At 45.1% G+C, this 22,889-nt stretch overlaps 1 protein-coding gene across 2 annotated transcripts in view; it reads right to left on the reverse strand.

The window, feature by feature from the left end:
- Window positions 1-20,141, reverse strand: part of NCALD (neurocalcin delta) — a 49,724-nt gene extending 29,583 nt beyond the window's left edge. The window contains exon 1 of one of the 2 annotated variants that reach the window (XM_053974964.1): window positions 20,042-20,141. The gene's annotated coding sequence lies outside the window, so the exon portion shown is untranslated. Of the gene's footprint in view, window positions 1-13,037; window positions 13,073-20,041 lie in introns of those variants that run through there. The other variant, XM_053974967.1, reaches the window with a different exon arrangement.
- Window positions 20,142-22,889: the final 2,748 nt, after the last annotated feature.

The following is a 22,889-nucleotide window of genomic DNA, read 5'->3' on the forward strand; positions in this document are numbered from 1 at the left end:
CTGGCTTAACAGTGTTTCTTTGGGTGGAAACCAGAGTGTTCAAAGGACATTCTCAATCCTTTGGGGCTGTCAGTGACCAGGACAACAACTGCTGTATTTTCTACAGCATGGTTTTCACTTGCCTCTGATTACTGCTAACACCAATCTAATACCCAGTCCTTAAGATGTCAGGACACTGCTTTCTTCACCAGTACTTAGAAGTTGTAGACAAAGTGCATATTGGCTTATATTAATTAACGTCTGCTATTTTCCTCTAGGAAAATGATAATAAAAAGGACTTATTTTTTTACTGAGGACTTCTAAAAGGTCAGCTGTACATAGTGAATGGAATAAAAAGAATGTAATTTAACATCTGCTTTTTCACTCCTAGTGATGACTTTAAAACAGCCAGAAAACTCTGAAGGTTGTGGCCATGGTAACAGACACCAGCTTAGGAAAAAGGAAGTATCTGCAGTTATAATTGAACATAGAGATTGCTCATCTCCTTCTCTGAGCTGGAAGTTTACAATCAAAGCTTTGATGTGTGTGCTGGTTCCTCTAATACAATTTCATCCTATGCCATGTGGCGCACTTATTGTGAGAAACTACCAAGTATAAAAATATGTATATGTAGCTCCAATGCTCCATTCACTCTTACTTGAAGGAAGAAAAACTGCTCTTTTTTTTTTGGTAAGTGGCTGGAGCAACTGCTGGTAAATACTTTTGTGGAAAATAACAATACAACATCATGGAAACGGGCCAGACCTCCCTAACATGTAACAGCTGTTTCATGCAACATGTCTCCCTCCCTCAGATCAGCAAAGTAATCACTGCTTACATCAGAGTGATGTCCAGCAGCTACCAGCAGCATTTCTGGAACATCCTGCAGAACTGAGCCTAGAGAACTCCTTGGCTTGGCTGGGAGAGAACTGACAGAACTGATTAGATTCCTCAAAATCACCTGACCTTGTCACACCCTACTACCTGGCCTACTGCCTCTGGTGCCTCCCCAAACTCTGTCCTGTCTGTGGCCACAGTCCATTCCACCTTGCATCCCACTAGGCACTGCAGTTCCTCAGACACGTACAAGTGGAGAAGAACAAGGCCATTAATCAAACAAAGCCCAATAAAATAAGAATTGCAGCAGAGACAGGGAAGATAAGCTGAGACAGAGGTGGAGGTGGGTAACATGGGTGTGCTGTGCACAGAGATGATAAGCAGCTCCTGGAGCTCTGCATGATGACTGGAGCTGCTTGCAGCAAGAGCCAGCAGTGGAGGAAAGGGCTTTTCAGAGCCTTTCCAGGGCTTTACACACCTGTGTGACAACTGTTTCAAATGGGAACTTGTAAGCAGTGTGCATATTGGCCAAAGAATCCAAGCAAAAAGCATTTGTCCACTTTAGTGTCTATTATCAACCTTGGTTCATAAAAAATTGCAAATGCTTCTCTTTGAAATGCAGATGGTAAAATATGATACTAAAATAAGCAGGCAAAGAAGACCCGTGAAGTGGATGCTGCTGAGCCCTACTGAAACCACCAACTTGTATTTTTTGAAGGCTTCCTGTAAACCTTGTCTGAGGTTCACATCTAGAACTGGGGTGAACCTCAGCTGCTGGCTGGAGGCCAGCTGTGAAGCTGGTGCAAGTAAATAGGTTGTAGCAGTCTTCTGTGCAGGCAATAATTATGGTCAAGGTATGAGTACCTGAAATTGTTATATTTTTTGGTGTAACTTTCCTTTTGAACTGTACTCTGTTTGTGCACTCAAACAGCACAAACAGTACTAATTTATTTGGATTTTGTTAATATAGAAGCCATGAATACTTTTTTCCAGGAGTTTCCAAGTGAACAACATGCCACTGTCTCCTTATTGCAGATGCTTTTAGCCCACTTTTGGAACGTCAAACATTTTGGCCTTCATAAAGGAAGAAAACACATCAAAACAGGGATTCTTCCTTTTTGTCCTGATCAACGGCTTAAAATTATATTAAACTTGCACATACCAAGCACATTGCTGGAGCCTGCAATGTAAATGATGCCTTTTCAAATGTGAAGACAACCAATTTCTCAGAGAAGTCTGGTGGAGCTTGAGAACTCCTCTAGCATGGCCAAGAGAAATAAAGCTACTGCCACCAGCATTACATGGGCTTCATGCCTGTGGTTTCTAAGAATACCATCCTAACTGCATGGCCAGATGAAAATTTAATTCAGTGAAGTTCCAAGAAACTCTGGTCTCACTAGCAGTGCAAGGCAGCTCCATCATGAATGGAAATCAATGACCTGTTAAGACTTAGGGTTCAGACCAGATGACCTTTTAAGGACCCTTCTCAGCCTCAACTATTTGCTGATTTTGACTTGTGGTGCCTTGAGGGGCACCTGTCTGTTTCTCTGCACAGCTGCTCCATGCACATGCAGCCACCTCGTTCCCTGGGGCTTGATCACACTGTAGCAGAGCCATTCCCATCTCTGAGGCTGCAGAGATGGACAAGTTCAGCAGTTGCACTGCTGAGGTGTAAGCTGCCATCCAGCCTAAAATGCTCAGCTCTTGGGGCTGCAATATCTGTCCCTCAGTTGCTGCCACAGGAGGCCTGGGGGTATTGAGCAACCCCCAGACACCATCAGACCTTGTGCAATGCCCAGTGCATTCAGCCCTCCCTGAGCCCAAAATATGAACAAAAGCCTGAGATGTCTACCCAGCATCACTGTGCCACAGGTTGCTCTCTCCCTCCTCCTCCTGCTGCTGAGCTGCAACAGCCAGTGGGAGTCAGCATCTCATGTGCCACCAGTACTCAGAAGCCACTCCTGTTTCCAGATCAAAGGTGCTGTGGACTGGCAGTGCTTGTGGCTATCTGGAATTCATTGGAAGAGTAGGGTGGTCAGGAACTGCTGCAGAAGAGGGGAGGAAGCAGACAGGGGGAGGCAGGTCTGGGGCCAGACAGCATTCCCTATTTTACTTGCAGGGCTTCTCAGAGCCCTGCTCCATATGACCTTTCACGTGAGCTGTGAAGAGTGACAGCAGATGCTGGTAGCCAGAGGGAGGGAAGATTTAGTGCTGCTCTATTTCCTTCCCTGGAAAATTTGCTTTTGTAGGAGGTCAGAGACACAGAGCAGCAACCTGAGGGAGGCCGTTCTTGCCTGCTCTTCTGAAGGACTGGAAACTGAATGGAGTGGAGTGTGCCATGAAGCCTCACTTCACTGGAGCTTTTATTTTTTAAAATTAGGTTAGGAAATTTATTGCTACAGTAGCTCAATCCCACAGTGCATTATCTGTAGATTAATTGGAATATGAACTAATTCTGTCAATAAAGTGACTCCCTACATCTCGATCATCAGATACAAGGAATTCAGTCTTCCTTTTGAGATGCTAAGCAGCTGCAGACTGGCACACTCCCCTGCCTATGCTTCTGGTTTGGATGTTTCCTGTATTCAAGTTTCTCAGCAAGTGATGATGCCATGGGAAGGGAGGAAAGGGGGCAGAAATTTGGTTCCAGGCACCTGGCTGCACACTGTGACTCTGCACCAGCCTGTGGGGTGGCACGGGGGCTGTAGCCCCCAGGGACTTCTCTGACTGATACCATGAGCTCTGCAGCTGCTGGGACCCAGCTGTCCAGTTCTGCTCATCTTCATCTTCCCTCTGAAGGATTCAGATCAGCAGGGAGCTTCTTTGGTGGAAGGGATCCACCACTGGGCACTCACAGCCACAGCCCCCAGTTCTGCCTGAACAGAGCAAGGGGACTGGACTGGCTCAGAGAATGTGTGCAGGTACCCACTGAGTGCTTTGAATCTAGAATCAACCTTTAACAAGATACATCCTTTGACAACAGCTCAGGAGGGGATTGTTTTAATATCAAACTGTCCACATTACTTACATACAGAAAACTCTAGATTCAGAAATCTAAATTTCACTGTCTCTATATGAGCTATAGAAATCTAGTCAATACCGTCTCTAAATGGAATCTAGAGAGTGAGTGAGCAAATTCCAAATTTATGGTAGGCAGAAACAGAAATATGGGAGTCTAGTTTCACAAAATTGCTTGAGCAGACCACAGTCTCAGTTTGCTCAACATGGAGTGTCAGATTGAGTTATATAATTCCTTCTTGATGTGAAGTTCCTTGATTTTAGCAAAAATAGCTGGAAAATGAAACCTCATGACAAAATATAGACTTTTCTACCTGACTGCTCAGCTGACAAATCCTCAAATCAATTATTCTTTGAGCAGCATCCAGGACAACTGGTCCACCAAACAAGTAAGATGAAGTCTGGAATGTCACAGGAGTATCTGGTCTTTGGCTTTACAACATCTCAGATGTAGGCACTAGGCAAAGGCTTTTCAGCAGGCCCAGAATATGAAAAGGTGAAAGCTTATTGTTCAGATCAGAGAATGCTCTAATGTTCATATAAAAAAGTTAAATTATAAGCAGGGAACAAACTTAACTAGACTGACTTGTTATTTCTGAAGGCCCTTTCCTCTTCTTTTTCCTCTTCTTTTTTTTCCCTCTTCTTTTTCCTCTTCTTTTTCCTCTTCTTTTTAAAGGAACTAGTTCTCATTCTGTTCATTCAGTTCTCATTTATACAACATATTCAGAAGAAGTAGGTGATAACATTGAGAGATATACAAAACCCGAACTCCTCATGGGAAGGAGGACAAGGACTGATTTTCCTGTCATCAAAAGGGCAGCTAAATATTCTGTAATTTCTCTTCTGTAGGTCTATTTGAGCCCAAAAGAGAAGTAGCTGTTATCTGTTTTGTGAGATGTCACCACCAACTCCTCCAAAAGTCACTAAGCCCTTTAGCACAAAGAAGAAGACAATCAGATGGTTGTCAGACTTCACAGGGAGATGTTCAGGGAGAAATCTCACAGTCTTAATTGAAGAACAAGCAGAAATGTTTTAAGACTACAAGATATTTTTAATCTCACATATTTTGAATGTAAAGGGTACAAATATCATTTTTGCTCTTCCTCTGCAGGCCAAGATATGAGGGACACTTGCCAGAACACAAAAGAATTTTCACCCCATTCCAAATTCCCATTAAAAAAAAAGTGTACTAAGTCTGAAAAATAAGTGTAGTCATTTGAATCACGAATTTGGCTTTGTAACCCACTGGGAGACTGAAGCAGAGCAAAACACATCTGCTAACACCCCAACTTGAGCACCACAGTTGGCAAGTGCTGCGGAAGAGAGACCTCAGACTGTAGCTGTAGAAATGTTAGAGGTTAAAACTGAAGTTTCTTGGCAGAACTGACCTTATATGGAAACTCTGTAGGAAGTCTGCCTGCACTGGCTTTCCAACCTGTACGTAAGCATTCATTTCTAATAGACACGTGGATGTATATAGAAAGGCTAATTCAAAACCACTTGGGTAAAATCAAAGCATATCATTCCTCTGGGGATGTGCTGGACAAAGTAAGGCAGATGTTTCCTCTTTCAGGATCATGAATTGAAATCAGAGGTGAAATCTCAGGTGGAAGATGGTTACAGTAGGGTTCTTCCAAGCTGAGTCTCGGGATGGATGTAGTTGTACATTTTCATTAATAACCAGGATGTATAATCTCAAGGCAGTGCAGTTACTGATGACACCAAGGTGACAGGCACCATCAGGTGGACACCAGACTACCCCACCAGAAGAATGGGACAATCTTAGCACTGGAAGAGTGCAAAGGGATGAAATTCCTTATTGCAAAATGCAGCATGTGAGGGACAAGTGGAAAGAACTGATGTTCTTAACTAGAGATGATGGAGCAGGAGGAAGAGCTGGAGGACTTATATAGCCATAAGATAACAGGAAAATACCAATATGATGTGTCCTGCAGAACACAAGTGATGCTTTCTAATGAACCTGCTGAGACCGATCTGTTGAGTTCAGGGAGGGTGAAATAGTAATGCTCTTAAATGAGCAGGTTTTGGAAATATATATATGGAAATATATACTACTTCAATCACCTGGATTGAAGTAGTACATGGCCAGGAAAACACGAGGAAAAGGGATTTTGGCCTGCAGTGGCTGCAGAGCAGGGCTATTAAGCCAAATAAGGGAATGGAAAGCCTGTGCTCTCAGAGGAGACCAGAGGCACTTGGATGTTTAGCCTTGCTAAAGAAAGGCCAAGAGGGGATATGGTTGAAGTCTATAAATACATCAGAGGGGGTAAACACCAGGGAAGGAGAAAAGCTGTTTAAACCGAAGGACAATGCTGGCAAAAGAACAAATGGGTATAAACTAGCCATAATAAATTTTGGCTGGGAATGAGAAGCAAATCTCAAACCACTAGAGCAGCAAAGTCTGTGGAACAGCCTTCTTCAAAGATCGCAAGACAAAGAGCCAAAGTCATGGGAAAATGCAATTTTAAAACTCCACAAATAGAGTCTATATGACATGGATACCTGCAGTGGACTGGGGGAGTCAGGAGGTCCCCTACTGTCCTCACTTCTGGAAGGGAAACAGCATCCAAAAAAACAAGCATGCTTCTTACAGAGGGCAGTTTTTCTGGCACAGAGGATCACCATGAGGAGAGCCAAAGGCAGTGATGTTAAGTAAACAAGTTTGCAATATCTTTATCTTCCTCTGCACTATGTAATCACCCCCCACCACATGTCAGTGATGGGCAGTGGCAGGAATGTGAGGAGAGGTTTAGGCAAGCAGAGGAACAATTGCCAGGATGCAACAGACAGGTCAGGAAAGCTGACCAGCTCTGTCACTTCAAGCATCAGACCAGCAATGAGAGCAGCAATACATTATTGGAAAAAATTTAACTGAAATTAAGATTTGCAAGTAATCTCAATAAAATTCACAGGTGGTTGGGCTTAACCTTGGAGTCAAGAGGATTAGCAGACTGTTGTCCAAATCATGAAATAGTAAGTTTTGCATTTTCTTCGAAAGTGAATTACAGACGTGTCTGGTCTCTATTCAGTATTGAGCAATTCAAGCTTTCTACAAAATTTCACCTCTTTATTGTCATCCTTTTGTCTCCTCTAAGGAACACAATAATTTAATAATACCATTCTTTTCTTCTGAAGAGTTTTGATGACTTCACTAAAATTACTGGGTGACAGCTGCACTACAGTGTTGACTGAACAGAGGCACAAGAAGAGTGAGGAAAGGATTTTTTTTGTCTGTGTGACTTTTTTATCAGCTGGTCATGTGCTCCTGGACTAGCTGGGGTGAGTTTTCAAGATTCCTGGGTTGGCAGAGACTCACAGGAGGATGGCACAGAACAGACTCTCATCAGGCACTTCTTGACCCTACGTGGGCTCAGAGGCTGTAGGCACCTAAACCTCCTGACAGCCATCCTTCTGCCTCAAGGCATGCCCAGCACTGTCTCGATTGTGACAGTGGGAAGGCACCATGTTGCCTCATGTTCCCTTCCAAGCCACACCATGACAGATATGGAGGAATTCCTCTGCTTATTAGACCTTCACTCAGTTTTCAAATGTCCACCTAACAGGGAAGAACACAGGCAGCAGGGAGCTCTTGTTCTAGCACACCACCTTGGACTCACCTCTTCTTCTCCTCTGAAAATTGTTTGCTTGGGATTTGAAATAGTAATGAAGTACAAAACAGTGAATGGCACCAAGGCACTTCACTCTGCGTAACAAAAACTAGCCATGCATGTGTCTGCAAGCACAGAGGGCCACCAGAGTTCTCTGCCATCTGCTGAGCTTCCAGAGGGCAGCACTGAGTGCAGTGAAACTGGCTGGAGATGAGATGGGGATCAACAGCTCATCATCTGAACCCTCTGCCTACATTATGGTTGTGTCATGAGTTTCCTCAGGGCAAGAAAAAACAGCTGAGAACAGGTACCACAAAACCTAACAAATCCACCTGATGTCACTGTCTCTGGGGGGTTCTGTAATACAGTTAACTGCTGTTCCCAGGAGAACTACCAAACCTAATTACTTGTCATGACTGCATTAGATGAAGAAGGTGCATGTTGCTGATAGTTGCCTAGTGGGAACATAGAGTAGATCTTTCTTTTGTCCACTTATAATTAAAGCAATTTTCTTTGTATATTAGATTCAGTGGTTTATAATGAAATGCAATAAAGATTCCTTGAGTAAATCGCTTACTTTTTAAAATAGGTTTATCCAATTTAATGGAGTTTCTAATTGATTGGAGGAGGAGCAGTTTCAGAAATAGTGTGCTTAAACAGACATGACAAACCATGCAATAATCCAGGGTTTTTCAAGGCTAATGCCTGAATAACAAGCACGTCCCACAACGGTGCCATTTCCATTTGTGCCAGACACCTGAGAAGCAGCAATCATAAACCTCTGCAATGGCTGGGAGAAAAACCTGTCATTCTATCATCTGTGCAGACAAATTTAGCACATTGTGAAATCTTTATCAAAATTACCCACCAGCAGAATTAGGTAACCAACTTCAAATAGCAAGGGACAGTGAGTTATGTCCAGTTGAGTAGCAGCAATTTGGACAACACTGGTTCTTCAGTGGAAAGATTGAAGAAAAATGCAAAATATGGTACGGAACAAGAAATGCAAACACTGATGAAACACACAAATGGTTGAATAGACTTTTATTATCAGATGAAATAACAATGCCTTAAAATAGGATCCCATTTGGGTTAAAAATGAACAAAGTCAAGGAACTGTAGATTAGAGCCAGGTGCTTAGTGGAAGTAGAAATTTAAGAACATTTTTGCTTTTATCTGATGATTCTTGCAAGAAACACTTGTGTTCATATTTCTGAAAGAAATATTTCCTGTTGTTGAGCTTTCCTTTGAGAGACATATTTCTGTTTCACTACTGAGAGCAGTTGCAGAGCTATAAATGCACAGCAGGCCATGCAAGACAGATCTTTAATTATATCTCTCCTTCCATGAGTTCACTGGGAGCCAGTTGCTCAAGGCTAATAAGGATTAAAACATATTCAATGACTCTGAAAAACTGTCCTAATGCTAGTCTTCCGAAATCCCCTGTATTATTTGGAGCAATACAAGCACAGCAACTCCTGTTTGCAAGTGAAAAGGGAAAACTTTACGCTTTCACACAGTCATGCCCAAGTCCTGCTTTACTAAACCCCGCTTTTCAAAAATTTTCAGCCAGGATCCTCATACTTTGCAGGACTTTGATGTAAATCTGCAAATAATATCAGAGTTTCATATGATGGCTTTCATGTAGCACTAAGTGATCTGTGACCAGACATGACTGGGAAATTCAGGGAAAGTGGAAGATGCTGCATGTCTAACAGAGGAAGTGATTAAAATAATCAAACCTACCTGAAGAGCCATAGGCAAAGAGATAGGCAAATGCTCCCCTGGCTCTCTCAAACCCCACTGCCATTATGCTCCAAGATCAGTAACATAAAGGTTGAATTCAACAAAACCAGAAGTACTGGGAGAAAACTGCATTCAGAAGTGTCCTTTGTTCTGACCTCTTTCAACCCTGAAGTTTTACGAGGACAGCACCTGGACATCACTTCTCTCTTTGCAGAGTGAAATGTGAAATTCCTGACCGTGCTGTGTGGCAAAGGCAGTGCTGTACGTGGGGCTGGGCAGTCCCCAGGGAGCTGGAGGATGCATTGTGCAGTGCACAGTGCTTACTTCAGGCAGAGGAGGATTTGGAAAACAGATTTTAGGCATAAGACAGCATTAAAAAAGTGGAACATGTTGGTCTCTCACTGAGAAGGCTAATACAGATAATAACAATTTACTTATTCTGGAGAAATGGTAGAACAGTAGTGGATACTGACCTATGCATTTTTCACATCTTAAAAACAAATTGATTGTAAACTAGAAAAGGATTAAAACTGAGCCTCACAGGGGAAAGTGTATACACCGATAAACAATATGAAATCAGCATCAAACCCACACTCTGTAAAGAGTCGGGTCAGCAGTGTACACGATAATGTTCCCCTGTACAAACAGGGGAGTAAAGAGCCTGGTGCTCTGTGGACCAAAGGCTTTTTTATATCCTTTCTTCTAGCCCTGTTCATCATTTCCTTCACTTTGGTCCTATTAGAACCCCACTGCTTTTTTTGACAGACTGGAGTTGCCAGCCTTTTTGATATGCTCCAATGGGCTGATTTCCTGGCTGTGGCAGCTCAAGAGCTCTACCTAGACCTGGCTTCAGAAAAAACACTTTTCTATTTTTAAGGCTCTTTTTTCCCCCCCGAGGATTCTCACCCAGTTATGCATGATGACATTTACCACATCACCTGTAACTGTGAAGCAAATACATCTGGGTGCATTCCCCAGCATGGGGCCAACTGGCATAGAAGTTCCTTTGTCCGTGCTCTTGAACTCTGCACCCTCCTGAAAAGTGACTGTGTGCCATTTGTCCCCTGGAACGGGCCCAGTGGACAGGCTGGGAACTGACTGAGAGCTAGACTGGGATAGGGACTGCTCTGCAGAGAGAGCAATTTTGACTACTGAGCTCTGGTGCGGGGTTGCCCACGATTTCATTTATTATGGACACAGCCAGTGGCCATAGTACAGACACAGCCATTATCTCAGGAAATTGGGTAGCTTGTCATCTACTTGAATGTTAGTGTCAAAACAAGAAATATCAAGGCTTGGGGGAAGCAAATGCTTACCTAGTGTGGGATATTAAGAGGGGATTATGAACTGGACCCAAAGTTCACATCATTTGGGACATGCTCTGAAAAGGGCCTTGGGCTCAGTGATGAATCTGCTGGGGCTCTGAAGGGGTTTCAGGGCATGTGCACTCCAAGGAGCTGAACTGGATGCCAAGGAGGACCAAATGTCCCCATGGAGCTCAGACCTCCTACTTCCAAATACCAGCCTTGGCTGGCTTGACCCTTGCAGCCCAAATGCCAGTCTTTGTGGGCTCTGCCTCCACCTACACTAAGCACACCTGTTGCTGGGGTTATTGCAGAGTCCAGACTACAGAGAGGGCTGTGGTATGGCCAGTTCAGCTTCTCAGCACCCCACACTTGGACAGCTGCGCCTGTTCAAGAGGCATGTGACTCATGTGGGTCTGGCCACCTCTGGGTGTGATGCCTTTCACTAGGACTCAGGGGATTTCCACAAAGAGGCACATGTTGCTGGTTCTGGTCAGTTCTGTGTGCCTGCAGCAGTGAAGCAGTTCCTCTTCATCCACCCACCAGGGCCACAGGAGAGCTGGCTGATGTCCAGCAAAAGCAGTGAGAATGGGATGCTCCTCTCTCTGCTCCAGTGCTTGGGCAGCCAGCCAGCCACTGTGAAGGTGAGCTGCTGAGATGTGGTGACAGAAGCCACTGCCATGAGCACCTAATTTTTAATTCCTCTCAGGGCTTCTTTTCTACCATCCCTCCCTGTAACCCTAGGGGAAGGCTGCTGGCACCTGTTTCTGGAGCTGACATTGCTTGTGTTTGGCTGCATGCCTGACTGCGAGGGATAAAGGAGCAGGATCCCCGGCCAGCCCTGGTGGGTGCTGTCAGGGAGCCCCTCCAGAGCAATGCCTTCCTGGGCCAGCATTCAAGGATGGGACACACAAGGTGCTTTGAGGGATGGAACTGCATCCCAGCTCAGTGGGATCCACCTGCATCACTAGTCCTGGAGCCAGGCTCCTTTGGGCTTATTTTTCCAAAAGCATCCTTTCCTTCCACTTCAAATGAGTGGCCATCAGCTCCTTTTCAAGTTGGGCCATAAAAACAGTGGACAGCATGAGCACACTGCACAATGCTTGCCCCTGGGAAGCAAGGACTGTCAGGGAGGAATTACTGGGCTTCCAGTGAGGAAGGAAAATTGCCTGAAATACTGCAATACCCCTCACTGCAGACACAGGAGCATGCAGCTGTCCCATTCAGCCTGCAGATCCCCTCTTCTCCCCACTCAAGTCATTCTTCTGCTTAAAAATGTTATTTTGGGAAATAAATGAATAATGGAAATAACACTGTAAAAGCATGGGGAATTCAGCAAACAAAAGAAAAGTTGCTATTTTTAAGAATGTCTCAGACTAGTAATTGTGGCTTGTTTTAACTCCTTCTCTCCCAGCTGCCTCCCCAACACCCTGTTTGCAGCGCCATCTGCAAGTATGGTGGGAGTGGCATGCAGGAAGGGTGTGTCTTACTACATGCTTTTGGAACAACACCACAGCTTACTAATAGCTGGCACATGGTGAACTAATAGTGAAATACTCATCAATTTCTAATCAGATTCCTTGAATTGAGGTGAAGGTTTCTGCAAAGGTCCCAGGTCTAACAAAAAGAGTAAAAGTCAGGCAAGCAGTCACCCTGCTAGTGCTTCTGCCACCTTTTGCCATCTCTGAAAGGTATTTTTCTAATTGAAGCATCACAAACATTGTGTCTGTGGTGTGTGGAGGGGTCTGACTCTGCACAGCAGCAGAGAACCCTGTCCCAGGTTCTCAGCAAAATGCCATCGCTGCAAGAAAATAAACTGAATCTGCCAAGGCTGCAGATCCAGTTAAGCAGTATAAACTCATCTTTAACAAATTCACCAAGACCCCCATGGAGCTGATGTGGAGCATGTTATACTGCTGTTTCATCAGCTCTCACTTTTTCTTGCCACTGGTGTGGCCAAATTGGCCAGGTGTCCTTGCAGCCCTGGCCAGGGTGGCAAAGCTCTCCTGCCTGCAGCATCCCGTGCCAAGGGAAGGCACAGGTGACATCTGGACCACTACTGCAGATGGCCTTGCAGTTCCTCCTGACAAAAGCAGCCCTTCTGGGCTAAAACCTAGCAGAAGAGGCAAAATAGGAAACAAATGTGGGGGAATCACTGCCCTGATGATACTGGAGGAAGATCAACCAAAGTCTGAGCTCATGTTTTCAGTTCCTAAAGCAATCCTGTTCTGCCCAGATGCTGCTATGCATGTTGGCCAGGACTCCCATGGATACCATGGAGCTAGCAGCTGGGACAGGGGATGCTCTCTCACAGGCAATTTCATTTCTGAATTGTCAGAAAAGAATTCTCTTTGCTTCATAAAGATGACTCTAAACACTGCTCCCTGGATTTTCCTTTCCAAGAGCAGTATGAGCAAATAAATTTCTATTTTTTGTTCAGAAAGAGTTCCTCTTTGCATTGCCTCTGACCTTCCTAAGTCCCAGCACTTCTGCCTTTCAATGAGTTCTGCTTTTCAGCTTTTACCTTAGTGGTGACAAGGGGGACTTCCTTGGCAGGAGTCACTCAGCTCCTTCACCAGGCCCTGTCAGGAGAGTCAAAGCAAAACACAAGTGGTCTTTCTGCAGAAGTTCCCACTACTCAGCTAGTAGTTCCCACTACTTCAATAACTCAGAGACCAGAGAGTCTATACAGACATCAGAGCTTTAAGTGGTTTAATATCATGTGCCATCAACCATTACATGCCTTGCAATTCACATTGGGGATTTTGATTAAGGAAACCCTTGAACATGGCAAGGAAGAACTGTGAATTCTGATAATGTTCTCAATTTTTAGCAGTAAAGTAATTGAAAATGAAAGGTGAAGTGAAATAATTGAACATGAAAACTGTGTGCTGTGTCAAACCAGCAATAATACTCAAGTGAGAGGAGATCATGCTTAGACTGAAAGATATATCCTTGGCCAGCTATAAATTTGCACTCTTCTCATCCACATCAGCCTGTGAAATAAAAATGCAGGCTACCCTTCTGGTGGGACTGTTTCAGTAGGGTCAGAACAATTTTATATGAAAAGCCTCATACATGATAAACAGCAATGAATAGGATGCTTGACAGACAGGTCCAGCGGACAACAGACAGTGCTTCTGCTGAGATATAATTGCTCTAATTGGACCTGGGCTTGTGAAGATGGTAAAGTTAAAGAGGACTCTGCAATCTTGCTGCCATTCTGCACAAAAGAATACTGTTGTGATAGGAAGCACATAGCGGTTGTGGAAATAATCAACAGCTTTGTGCTTGTGTCCCCCTGGCATTTGAGAGCACAACATGAGCAGAATATTTTTTTTTAAAGGTTCTCAGGGCTGAATTGCTTCATGAGATCTCTTTGAGTGTTATTCAGCTGAAGTAAGACACTTCATATGTGCTGGATCCATTGTGGTTTTGCAGTCCTGGAGGAGACGCAGAAAGATCGCATGAGGCATAATCAGGAAATCTTGCTGCTCTAGGAGTGAGGGGATTTGCTAAGGAAAGAAGCCAACTTTGACCTTCTTCAGTTTTAATTTTTCTTCTCTTGGTGATAGCCTGTAAACTACCTGATCTGCTTGTCTAATAAAACCTCTCTACAAGTAATGTTGGATGTCTCCAAAAACTGATCTCTTCTATTATTATAGTAGAACAAGCATTAAACTATTGTCAAGTAGCAGGCACTGCACAAGGGTTGACTGTGCAGTGTTCCTGCAGCCCTAATTTGAACCCAGTGCCCAGAAGAGAGAGCAGCCCTGTTAGCCACAGCTACATCACATGGCAGCTAAACAACATCACTGCATCATTGCTAACACTGGCAGAGTATTTCACTCTCCCAACTCCTTCAGACAGCTCCATTTCACAGAGCAAAAAGTTGTCTGGCCTGTTCTGCAGATGCCCAGGGACACGAGGCAGCACGGCCAGAGCTCCCTGCATGGGCAGATGCAGCAGTGCAAGAACATCAGCCTGCCCTGGACACATCCTGCCAGCACACACTCAGCCCTGCCAAGGGCTCTCCTTCCCCCCTCATTCCTTCCCTCCTGGGTCCACCATGCCCCTGTGGCTGGACAGCCTGGCTCTGGCCTGCTCCCAAAGCCCATTCTCTTGACAAGAAATTCAGCACACAGCTAAGAGGCTTTGTGACACATGTGGCAGGTATAAACCTGTCTCAAAGCCTTTCAGCTCCCATGTGCAGACACAGTCAGTTGAAATGCTGCCTCCTGCTCCTTTGCAGTTCCTAAGAAAATGTGCAAAAATGCAGTTGTGATGTTCAGGAACTGCTCGTGTCCCACCTGTAAACCAGCACTTGCTCCTCAAGCAAGGCCACCTGTCCCTAAAGAGCCAACCTGGCCTAGTGCACCCTCCCTTACAGAAATGTTCATCTGCAGTGACACCCTGAAGCTCCTGTCCTATGCTCACATTGCAAATACCAGACATGGGGGGCAGGCTGTGCATCACCCAAAATGTGAGTGATGGGACAGACATCTTCCCCAGCACCCAGGCAAAATGACAGGGCTGGGTGCAGGAAGGTGGCCCTGGGCAGCCATGGGAAAAGGTCTTGATCCTCAGAGCACTCTGGGGGTGACAGCATCTCTGGGTCACTAGGAACCATGTCACCAGCCAGCCCATGTATCCATGCCATCCTTGGGGTCACAGGTCCACACTTCTCCTTTTCCTGTCCTGACATTCCCTCTGCAGTAGCACTGTGACTGTCACTCAGCAGGACTGTGACAGGTGTATGGGGACACCAAGGCATCAAGCATGCCCCACACTCAGCTTCTGTCTCCTCCCAGTGCCATCCTTGCTTTGTGCATCACAGGCTTGCTTTCACATAAGGACCTGACCAATGCCCCAACAAGGTGGTGAGGAAAATTGGCTGTGGAGATGCTCTTCTAAAAAGTGCATGTTTCAGACACATGGGACATGGGATTTATCAATACAGGCCCAGCTAAAAAACACAAGGCACGTTTTTTCCAGCTAGTATGTCTATGATAAACCATAGATTGTCACAAGAATAAAAAGCATAAGGATTGACATGAGTGGGTTTTATACAGCTAAAACTTTGCACAACACTGTGAACACGTACTGCAAAAAATAGTGAACTACAAAAGAAGATAAACAGAGCTAAACCAAGACCCATCCTCAGCTATCTTCTGTGAAAGGAGGTGTGGCTGGGAATTTCAGGTGCTGGGCAAATTGAAACCAGCATTTCAGACCGAATGACAAGTTCCTTGGTTTTTCTGCATGTAAATCAGATCCTTACATTATCTCAGTGTCATTTGTGGCTGAAAGCAATTCAGCAGCTATCAGCACAGCCAGCCTGAAATTCAGCAGAACGGGATCTGAGCCCTTCAGCTTGTAATGATTAGATGATTCTGTGGAAATGAATCTTATAAAAAATGAAGTTAAGCAGAAAGCTGACAGTATGTGAAGACCACAGAAGGGAGAGGAACTTTACAACTCAGCCTTCACATTTTCCACCTATAGGATTTCAACATTTGCTACAGTTGTAGTAAGGGCAGCTTCTTCACAGTGCTCCCTTTGGGAAATATCACATTCAGCAATTCCTGAATTACAGTTTCTAATTATATTTTCATACTGTAATGCTGTCTGAAATGCAAATTTGATGACAGAATAATTCAATCCATATAAAATAATTACAAAATTACTGTTTCTCAACCCTCAACTTACACTCCCTGATATTTAAGAAGATAAATTTAACAGCAGCAAAAGTACAGCCAAAACATAGTCTATTTTTTAAACTGTTATCTGGCTGTACAGATTTTGGCTCACCACTGAAGATTATTTCTAAAAGTTGACCACCAAAAACATTCCAGAGTTAGGATTTTTGTTGCTTTAGCTTGGAAGCAACAGCCAGGTCAACTTTTATTTTGCATTCAGAGTACCCTACACATGGCATCTGTGTTTAATTGGGAAAACAACTGTAAGTAAGTTAAAATGCCAAATCTCTACTGCAGATCAGCTATCATTTAAACCAGTTGTTCCTAATGTTGATGCAGACATTAAATTAGCACAATGTAATGATTTTTAGCAGAGTGGGAACCAACTTCTGCAATAAGTAATTTAAGATGCTGAAACTCCATCCTGAAGCATCAGTTCCTACTGACAACTGCCACCCTCTACAGAGGATTTTATTCCCCCCATGAATATTGCCTCAGCAGTAGCTTGGACCTTTAAAAAGACAGCAGAAATTGCATTCTGTTTGAAAAAATTCGAGAGTAGTGTTCCGCACTGCAAGAGGTTTTTAGGTTTTATTATGATTCTGGCCTAAATTTAGATTGTCATTGCCCATCAACTCAGCCAGATCAAGGTAGAGCACACTGAGTGTGTTATTATTATGAGGCCAGAGGCATCAACAACTCACATCTGTTTTTGATTTCCCTGCTGTATGCAGTTGTGTGAGAAGTGACTTGAGGAGATCTCAGAGGTGACTTTAGCCAAGGTCTTTCCTAAGGTGAAGTGCTCCAATTCGGGAATTGCTGGTCTGCTCGCCCTTCGCCATGGACAAGGAGACTGCAGGAAGAGATCATCCCTTCATCGTGTGTGTGCAAAGGGGTGACATTTGCAAATGACATGAAGGCTGATGGGAAGTAGGAGGGTCAGTCTAGACTCCCTAAAAGAAGGTGGAGTGTTGCCAAGCCCATGTGCATCTCACAATTTTAATCTTTATGTCAGAGGATTTCAAGCCCAGGTTAGCTGGCAGTGTCAGTTGTGGCGTCGGGCAGAAGGTGAAGGATGGGCTGCAGCCCCTTCCCCTCCCGGTGGTGGGAAGGAACCTACAGGCTGTTTGCTCTTTTCTCATGGTGTGGGAAGCATGGCAGCTCAGAGATGGTGGGATGTTTATCATTACATTGCCTGGCAGCTTCACACACTGACGAGTGCTTGTCCAAAGGGTTTGCTACAGAGCTGACCAGTCACAACAAGAGCATGAAATCATCTAGCAGAAGCACACAGCCCCAGGATGACTCTCACACACCATTCCCTTCCCTCCTGAGCAGGGATCTGTGTCACCTCCAGTTGCAGACTCTAGCACTGCCTGCAAAGCCCCCAAAGACTCATCAAGAGGGGACAGAGCTGTCACTCTGCCAGGCAGGATGCATCCCTGTGCAATCTCAGTGGCACTTACTGGCTTCCCCCGTAACATTGCCTCTAAGACCTCTTGCAACAGCATGTACAGGACCCCTCTGCTAAAATGTGACACATTTTACCATCCTTTGCTCTAAGGTCAAGTTAGAGCCTTTTCAAGACTACCTCAGTATCACTAAAGAAAGATATCTCTATTCCATCTGGAGATGAGGAAGGTATTTTTAAGACATTTCTAATGAATAGCTCTTGAGCAAAAGTTGCACCAATTATTTTTCCCCTTACAGGTGGTTTCAAGGCATCAAATGCTACAGGACACTATATTCAAGCCTAAATGAATGAGCATAAGCCTCAGCCCACACTAAGCATTATCACCCAAGTCCAACCTGGGAGGTGATGGCAGCTACACATGGAATCAAATCCTGCAGACGTGAGGGTGAGTGACTTCTCTTGAATGGCAGGTGCCACTCAGCTCAAATCTGTCCCCATACTCCATGCCTTGGTCCCTCTGCAGACTTACCACAGCAGAGTAAGCTGGTGAACAAGCAGACCTCAGAGGGTGGTGGGCTGTATAAAGCACCTCCCTGTCCTCCCCTCCTAGCCCACCTCTACAGTCTGGGGAACTCACATGCAGATGGAGGGGGATGAATGCCATGGGCTGAAACACAGCTCCCCACAGCAGCTGTGCCCAGCTCAGCCCAGGCAGGTCACCGGGCAGGGACACCGAGAGCCCGCTCACTCCCCGTGGCAAGGCTGTGCATGGGTGCCAACACCTCCAGTGCTGCGAGGCTCCTGCAAACCTGGGTAAAACTCACCTGTGAGGAGCCAGGCAAGATTCCCTAGCACTCGTGCAGTGGCATCAAGTGAAGAATTTAATAAAGATAATTTGAAATATTTCAGCCCCCCCAACAATAATGTCTTAGGGCATCAGCTGAATTGGAAAGGACTGATGAGATACCACCAAGTGAAATGGTTTAGGTGTTTCAGACATTTCAGGCGGTTTAGACATTTCAACATTTATCCTTGTTCTCTGCTAAGAATGCCAAATACAGTGAAATCCAGAACACTAAGCCATAACTTCCTTAGAGAAGTGCCTTCAGTTTTAATGTCTGTCTTGGCTCTCTTTCTGAAACAATTACTTATGCTGCATTTGATAATATTAGAATAATTTTTATAGAATTTTTTTAATATTTTACTGCTCTGTGGTTTAAATTGTTTTGTAGCTCCACATCGTTTTAGACCAGCAGCTGCTTTAGAGAATCATTACCATTATTGATAAACCCTTTGAACTTTGGGAGGAAGGGAACAGGAGTATATAATTAGAGAAGATAAGAAAGATCTAACATACTTTTCCAGGAAACAACGCACATGGTGCTTCAGCTGTAATCTGTTCTTAAAACAAATCTATATGTTCCCACACAAACAAACTCCGCCTGTGGCACTGAACTTCAGGAGCTCTGGGATATCCTTCCCCACAACAGCCACCTCGGAGTAAGCGCAATACAGAAACAGACTCAAACTCCCTCTTGTTTTTACAAAAAGACTCAAATAGCATTTCATTTTTCAATCACTGTGAAATCACTGATTGAAAAAATCATGCTGCTCATGCTGCAGTTCTTTTTTTAGCTAGACTAACTGATCTCAGTGCATAACAGAAAAAAAAAAAAAGGAAAAGGGAGAGAGAAAAAACAAGCCCTGTGTATGTGTGCTTGTGAGAAAAAAAGGTAAAAGCCTGTGTTACAGCAGTGCTGCTCTCTTGGCATATTTCAGATAATTTTTCAGGAAGGTTTTGATTCTTTCCTCTGTAAATACCATACAGTCAAAAGCGCCGCGTGCCCCAGGAGAGGGGCAGAAAGCCCGGGGAGCGCGCAGGGTGCAGGGACTCCGCGTGAACAAAGATGATTTAAATGCTCGAACTTTGAGAGTTGGATTTTAAGCTGTTCCTGGCTGCATTGACTGCTAGCTTCCCCCTCACTGGACACACTAGGTACAAACCCGCCTGAACCGGGCAGAATTAAAAACCAACAAATTCCAACAGAGGTATAAAAAACACAATGCCTAAATATAATTTCTTTTAACTCCCGAATGCATTAGCCTAGGATTACTCACGTTCATTTATATTCCTAAAGTGTCAAATGAGAGCATTTTATTCTCCTTTCATGGATCATTAATCTATATTTAACTCCGTTTTGCCGTCTACACACAGAATTAGTAACTGGAAGCTGCTTTGCATTTATCTGATAGTGCTGGGCTTGTTCATCAAGGCAAACTTCCAGCCAAAACAAACAAGTGAAAAAAAAAAAAATATCAGTCACTGATACAAGCTGCTTTCTACTCTTTTTTTTTTTTTTTTTTTTTTTAGGGAAAATAATCCAAACCTGATGAGAATATAAAGCAAATGGTTACCTCACACTGCAGAAATGCAAGTTTTTAATAGTCCATGCTCTGGCAGCCCCTGGGATTCAGCAGCAGCGGCGGCGGTGGCGGCGGGGATGACTCCAGCATCCACCGGGTTCTCACACGGCTTTGACTGCGCGGCCGGGACCGCAGGCTCAGCCTCCGGCTGACGTCAAGGCGGCCGTCACATGGCCAGGCGCCGGCCCGGGGAGCGCTGGTTGTCCTGGCAACGCAGCACTGCTCCGAAATTATTTCAATAGGTCATCTGTCATACTGCGCGCACACTGGAGCCATCGCGGGCGCCCGGACAACCCAAACACCGCGGGCTGGCTGGAGCTGGCTGCGCCGGGGGCTGGTCCCATCGCCGGCTCGCTCTTAACCCTGTCCCTGTAGGAAAACGCGCCGCTCTTCCTCTTCCTCCTGCATCCCCAACCTCCGGCAGAAAAAAAGACATTGTACACCTGGTTTGCTCAAGCAAAGGGGCGCAAAAGCTGCCCTCCGAGGGTGCTGGGGCACCTCAGTGACATGCTGGCTAGCTAAAATTAGGGTCTTTCTAAATGACACATAGCTGAAGTTTTCATTCATAGCCACAGTGACACATGCTTGGTCACCCACACTCTGCCCAGACTCGGGGCGAGGCAGCAGTGGTCCTGCTGTAGTGATGAGGGGCAGCAGCCGTGCAGGGCTGAGGGCTGGCCCCCAGAGCTGCCTGGCCAGCTCAGCCCCTTAGCCTCGGTATCTGCTCTGCTAGCCTGCATGTGATGCTTCTCCAGCTGCTCCCAGCAAAACGTCAGGGGAAGGGGGACAAAGCAGCGCATGCTTCCATCTGATTCTGACTCACCTGTGCAGCCTTCTTCTGCAGGAAGAGACACAACACCAGTGTCTCAAATTTCCTTGTAACTCTAGCTACAATCCACTCCTTCCTCCAAATTTCCTTTTTTGCTCTCTCTCTCTCCACCTTACCAGAGCCCCACAACACATGCATGCACCAGGAGCAGGACACAGAAGATGCTGGAGAAGGAAAAGACTTTCACCTGTGAGAAGCAGGGAGGAAAGACAAAGTGTCAGCAACAAGAAAATGCTTCTGAGCTCATCAGGTCTGGATGAGTGAACAGCGAGGTGCAAAGAAAACTGTCTGAACAGCAGATCTCAGAAGGTTGTGGTCAGCAACACAGAGTCTAGTTGGAGTCCTCTAGTTCATGGTGTTCCCCAAGGATCAATACTGTGTCCAGTGTCATCTAACTTATCCATCAATAACTCAGACGAAGGGGCAGAGGCCTCCTCAGCAAGTTCACTGGTGGCACAAAGCTGGGAGGAGCAGCTGATACCCCAGAGGGTCATGCAGCCTTTCAGAAGGACCTGGGCAGGCTGGAGAGATGGGCAGGGAACCATCTGAAACCAACAAAGGCAAATGCAGATCCTGCACCTGTTGAGGAACCCCAGGATGGAGGAACACCAGTACAGGCTGGGGGCTGACCTGCTGGGAAGCAGCTCTGCAGAGAGGGTCCTGGTGGACAACAAAATGGCCATGAGCCAGCAGTGTGCCCAAGAAGGCCAAGAAGGCCAAAGGTATCCTGAGGTCCTGGGGTGATAGGAAGAGTGTGGCCAGCAGGTCAAGTGAGGTGATTCTGCCCCTGTGCTCAGCTCTAGTGAGGCCACATCTGGAGTTCTCTGTCCAGTTCTGGGCTCTTCAGTGCAAGAGAGACATGGAACTCCTGGAGTGGGTCCAATGAAGGGATATAAAGATGATTAGGAGACTGGAACACCTCAGTTTTGAGGAATGGCTGAGGGGGCTGGGCCTGTATAGCTTGAAGAAAGGAAGACTGAGAGGGAACTTTATCAATGTGTATCAGTATCTGAAGGGAGGGTATCAAAAGGATGCAGCCAGGCTCTTTCCAGTGGTGCCAGGTAATAGGACAAGAGGCAATGGCAGAAATTGGTGCATAGAAAGTTCCACCTGAACATAAGGAAAAGCTTCTTTACTCTGAGGGTGACAGAGAACTGCAACAGGCTGCCCAGAAAGATTGTGGAGTGTCCTTCTCTGCAGTTATTCAAAAGCTTTTTGGACACAATCCTGAGTAATGTGTTCTGGGAGCCCTGCTTGAGCAGGGAAGTTGAACTAGGTGACCTTCAGTGGTCCCTTCTAACCATTCTGTGTGCCTGGGATCAACAGCAGCCAGCGCTGGTTTACACACATTTAGTGAGTAGGGCATCTCCAGCACAGTTTACCAACAACCTCTCCAGCACCGGCACTGCACTGGAGCTTTCTTGGGCAGGTGGTATTTGGGGGCAAAGCCCTCTGAGATCCTGAGCTGCCCCCTGGGCTTCAGTGCAAAGCAGTGAAGAGGGCTCAAAGTTATTACAATAGAATAAGGCAGCCTCCACTGTCTAAAACTCATGCCATAAAAAGAAGATATTAACAATTAGCTAGGAAACCTGTGACTGTTTAACAAAACAAGAATAATGTGATGAATTTTAAAAACCCACTGATTACTACATGTGTTGCACATAATCCCACATATTAATCCAATATAGAAGGCTGACACTTCATGTCAACACCCACCAATAAAATTGTATCATAACTTACAGATGTATTCTTTCACTTAATGGCAATGTTTGTACAATACTACATAAAATTTGGGTTTGCAGTTTAAAAATATATCTCTCAACACTGTGATGTGCATTCCTTTCTATTGGTCTGACAAAAATTCATGCACCTGAGAGATCTTAATGGTTCTTAATTCTTACAAAAGGCTTTTTGCAAAAGGGGATGATACAACACATGCATTTGGATAGTCACAAAACATTAAAAAAAAACCATTTTGCTGATTCCCTAAAGAGCTGGCAGAGACAGCCA

This window comes from Vidua macroura, chromosome 1, assembly GCF_024509145.1.
Source record: "Vidua macroura isolate BioBank_ID:100142 chromosome 1, ASM2450914v1, whole genome shotgun sequence".
In the NCBI taxonomy this organism is placed as follows: domain Eukaryota; kingdom Metazoa; phylum Chordata; class Aves; order Passeriformes; family Viduidae; genus Vidua; species Vidua macroura.